Source organism: Rutilus rutilus, assembly GCF_951802725.1.
Source record: "Rutilus rutilus genome assembly, chromosome: 22".
Lineage (NCBI taxonomy): Eukaryota > Metazoa > Chordata > Actinopteri > Cypriniformes > Leuciscidae > Rutilus > Rutilus rutilus.
The window spans coordinates 32,305,588-32,310,587 of NC_140227.1; the positions used below are offsets into that span (position 1 = coordinate 32,305,588).

The 5,000-nt window shown below is 40.3% G+C and overlaps 1 long non-coding RNA gene across 2 annotated transcripts in view; it reads right to left on the minus strand.

Moving 5' to 3' along the window:
- Window positions 1-5,000, minus strand: part of LOC311282182 — a 35,118-nt gene that overhangs the window by 12,292 nt on the left and 17,826 nt on the right. Inside the window, exons 1-2 of one of the 2 annotated variants that reach the window (XR_014625890.1) lie at window positions 3,012-3,292; window positions 2,548-2,684 (exon numbers count right to left, since the gene is read on the minus strand). This is a non-coding gene — a long non-coding RNA (uncharacterized lncRNA). Of the gene's footprint in view, window positions 1-2,547; window positions 2,685-3,011; window positions 3,293-5,000 lie in introns of those variants that run through there. The other variant, XR_014625889.1, reaches the window with a different exon arrangement.

A 5,000-nucleotide genomic window follows, 5' to 3' on the forward strand; every position in this document is an offset into this window, starting at 1 on the left:
TCAGTAAATCCTGACTGTAGTTTGACGTGTAAAGAGGGTTAGCGCTGGAGAAACAACTCAACTCAACTCAACTCATTCCCAGATACAGTGACTGAACAAAAATAAATCAATGAAAAATACATGTATGGATGTATATTCACACCGCCATTCAAAAAAACCTTTTTAATTAATAGAAATTAACACTTTTATTTATTAAGGACGCACTAAACTGATCAAAAGTGAAAGTAAAGACATTTAATGTTTCTATTTCAAATAAATTCTGTTATTTTGAACTTTATATTCATTAAAATTTGATGTATCACAGTTTCCACACAAAAAATAAACTGTTTCCAACATTGATAATAATCATAAATGAGCATCATATCCTCATATTAGAGTGATTTGTGAAGGATCATGTGACACTGAAGACTGGAGTAATGATGCTGAAAATTCAGCTTTGATCACAGGAATAAATTACACTTTACTGTATATTCACATAGAGAACAGCTGATTTACATTAGAATAATATTTCACTGTTTTTACTGTATTTTTGATCAAATAAACACAGCTTTGATGAGCAGAAGAGACTCTTTCAGAAACTATCTGACGACCCCAAGTGAGTATATGAGGTTTGTCGGCTGTTAGGCCTATATACAGTATATATATATCAAAATAAGTTTATTAGTTTGATGCATTTTAAGTGTTGGTGTCATTTTTTATTTTGGTTCATAATAATCATGTTCCTCCTGCGTCCATCTTGGCGGAGCCACTCGAGCGAGATGAACCCAGTCCGATAACACACAATACGCCATCCGATACCTTGTGAACGGAAGCTGCCTTTGTCCTGCAGCAAAGCATTCTGGGAGGTTTTGTGTTGGAGAACGTCATGTGGAGGACGAGGGCCAAGAGCGTCTGACAAGAAACATTTGTTTGTGGTTTGGCCGGCGAGCTTGAGTGAGTGGAGCGGATCCTCCATTGCTCTGGTTACAGGATCTGTCCTGTGTGTTCCAGATGATGGAGAACTGGAGAGCGGACTGATGATCTGAGCATCACTTCTGATGATCTGAGCGGGTTCGGGATCACAGATCCACAGACACAACGTTCCCTTTCATGTGAAGGAGTGTAAAAACGGTGTAAACTATTCCTTAGAGACCCAGCGAACAGGGAAGATGTGAACTAACATTCATTGATAGAGCGTTCGTTCAAAGTCATCAGCTCGTTAATCATGTTCTCTAAACTGTGTTCACACCAGCACTGCTCATGGATGTGTTTCTGAAACATTTTAGTTCTACTTTTTGCACACTTTTTAAACATTAGGCCGACTACTTCTTCCAGAAGAGAAAGGTAACGATCTCATAATGTTAGAAAAATAACATTTGAATCTGAGTCTGTGATATATGTTTCCGACAACCGAAACCTATAATAAAATGTTGATCTTTATTTTTTTTTTATAAATAATGTTTGAATAACCAAGAAAAAAAGGACCTAAAAACTGTTCATTATTTAATGGGAACATAATCAACACATTTGTGTGAAGCGTGTGAACATAAACACAGCTTTAGTGAGATCATCTCACGTTCTGCACACACACACACACACACACACACACACACACACACACACTCCAGAGCGCTCAGTGTTTCAGCAGATGCTGGGAATGGGAATGGGAATGGGAATGCATGGATTGGGAGGGAAGTTTGACACATCTGCCCCATCAGATGTATGATGGAAATATGTGTATTTAATGTGCATTTTTATTTTTAGAAGGATATTTTGCAAAGTAATGAACAATGCTTTAATTATTTCTAAGGAAAATACTATTTGCGTAAAAAGAAATGGGATCTTCGCAAACTAAATATTTCACATTTTATAAATAAATTCAAATTATAGCAACATAAACTGTTAGGAACTTGTTAAAGTCGGCATGAAACGGCCATCTTCTCTCCTCTATCGAGTCGTATATCGGGAGAAACGCTTCAGGAGCGAGAACACGTGTGGGCGGGGCTTGATTGTGTCTGTGGGGAGTTGATTGGCTGGTTGGATGGTTGTGGTTTGCTATTGGCCGATCTCCTGTGAGTGACAGGTTATAGCCCCGCCCTCGTCATCAGAGAAGAGAAGAATCTGCAAGATTATTAAAACTATAATGATGTGCCCCAATAAATCATTTACAATAAACACTGCGATATTCCCCCAAAAATGCTGACGTTAAAATGTAATGCGTCTTGTTCTTGAGGAGTTGAACAGATCTCATGCTTGCTCGTGTACTTCTGCTGATTATAATTGTGTGGTTTAGTTTATAACTTCAACGCTCTCATTATAATCACCCAGACTGACTTCGCTGATTATAATGGAGGACGTGTGTTTGTCTCGCACTCACTTTCTTCTCTTCTTTTCCCAGTATTTTTGTCTCTGTGTTGATAAATGTGTTCCATCACTCTCTCTCTCTCTGTTATTATAACAAAGGTAAAGGAGAGTGTGTGTGTGTGTGTGTGTGTGTCAGTTACGCAACATGTTCCTCATGCTCTGATTTTTTTTTTTTATGTCTGGGAAGAAGAAAAATGCAATTACCGTGTGAGTCCTTGAGGCCTCGTGTCTCGACCAATCAGAGCACAGGAAAACCACCATGACAACGGGTTGCTAAGGAGAATCTCCTGACAGGAGGAAGGAGAAGATGAGCGACTCTTTCTCTTCATCAATGAGGAAAACTGAGAGATGCAACAATTACATTAATATTATTAAATTAAAATCACAAAACTCATTAAATCATTAATATTTACTTTTAAAAAACAATCACTCCCACTCTTTTTTCACAAGTCATTTTGTCATAAATGAAAAACTAAATTACACATTCTTAATTATAAAACGTTAGCATCTAAAACCACTAGTTTAAGCTTTGCTGATGCAACAAAAACAAGTCAATCGGCTAAAACACACTCTCTCTCTCTCTCTCTCTCTGTGTGCGTGTGTGTGTGTGTGTGTGTGTGTCGCTACAGAAAAGTCTTTGTTTTTGCTTGTTATGTTTTCGCTAGTACCTCATCCTAGTTCAGGAGAATCAGGACCACCCGTGAACCCAGAGTCTGTAAGCAGCAGCTCTCAGACATGTGTGTGTGTGTGTGTGTGTGTGTGTGTGTAAGCAGCAGCTCTCAGACGTGTGTGTGTGTATGTGTGTGTGTGTGTGTAAGCAGCAGCTCTCAGACATGTGTGTGTGTGTGTGTGTGTGTGTGTAAGCAGCAGCTCTCAGACATGTGTGTGTGTGTGTGTGTGTGTGTGTAAGCAGCAGCTCTCAGACGTGTGTGTGTGTGTGTATGTGTGTGTGTGTGTGTGTAAGCAGCAGCTCTCAGACAGGCTTTATGGATTATAACAGTCTCCTTCAGGTGAGACGTGATTATCAACAGATGGAGCCATTTCCTGAAGGACACTCAGCAAACTGTGCGTGTGTGTGTGTGTGTGTGAGTGAGTGAGTGTATGTGTGTGTGTGTGAGTGAGTGAGTGTGTGTGAGTGTATGTGAGCAGCAGCTCTCAGACGGGTGTGTGTGTGTGAGTGTGAGTGTGTGTGTGTGTGTGTGTGTGTGTGTGTGTGTGTGTGGTGTGTGTGAGTGTGTGTGTGTGTGTGTGTGTGTGTGACATAATTATTGTGTTAATAATGTTGAATAAGAATACGTTTCTCTTGCAGCAGCTCTTCTCTTCTCTGATGACGAGGGCGGGGCTTTAACCTGTCACTCACAGGAGCTCAGCCAATAGCAAACCACAACCATCCAATCATCCAATCAACTCCCCACAGACACAATCAAGCCCCGCCCACACGTGTTCTCGCTCCTGAAGCGTTTCACTCGATATACGACTCGATAGAGGAGAGAAGATGAACAAAACTTCTGTTTCATGTCAGCTTGAGTTATGAAAGAGCAACGTAAGAGTGATATAATTTTCCTCTGGGATATTTAATGATAAATCGTATAAAAACAAACCCAACATTCATTCAGAAGAGCAGACACATGTGCAGTGAGTGTAAATGTTATTACTGTGTACAGTCAAATCAAATATTATTCAGACACTTTGAGCTGATCATGTTTAGCTGAAGTGTGTTTTCTTTAATTGCTAATGCTCTTTTTACACACAGACTGAACACAATGAAGCATTGCTTGGTGATTGGTTGAGCTAAACTGGTATTATCTAATTGTGTAGTTAAATTTAACAGCTGACAGATATTCAACATAATTCATGTGTGAGACAGTCTAACAGAAGGACGGACAAAACCAGTCAAATATCAACTGAGTTCGTCATATTTTACTCCATTTTCTAAACTATAGCGAATAAACTGGTAATGTGAGAAATGTTGAAGGTGTGAGTAAATGTGTGTTTGACTGTATAAGGAACGACACATGCAAGTTTCCTCCGATATAAACGTGGTCCAGATCCAGGTTTGTTGTTCTTCAGGATTGAGTCTCATGTTCTCCTCGTTCCTCCTGATCTCCACGAGCTCCTGCCAAACCTGTGATTACTGGAGGAACTCCTGCCAACTCCTCATCCGGAAACCTCGGAATATCTTTCCCACTCAACTCTATTTGTGCCCAACACAACAACAGCTGGACCAGTGCCGTGTGTCTCAGACGCTCAGTGGTGATCACTGACCGACGCTCATGCCACACACACATGGAAAACATCTGCACAACACACACATATATATATATATATATATCAAAGGGAAACGTTATTTTCAACATTTCAAGCCTCGGGCTGGTTCTGTACTCGCCTCGAGAACGTCGAGCGGTTTGGAGAAGTGGTTGGGTAATTTAGATGCCGTATGTGATGTGCTTCTGGTGAAATACCGCGGTAACACATAGTTCTCATAGCAGCGCTGGATGTTAAAAGTTGTTTTCTTGTATTTTCTTCCCTTTTGTGACGTATGGATGCACCCGGAGCCTAAATCCGGATTCGGAAAGGCACGGAAAATGAATAACAAGTTCTACGGAGCCTCTAAAGGGACAGGGTTAGGTTTAGTCGGTTACATTACAGTTCATCAG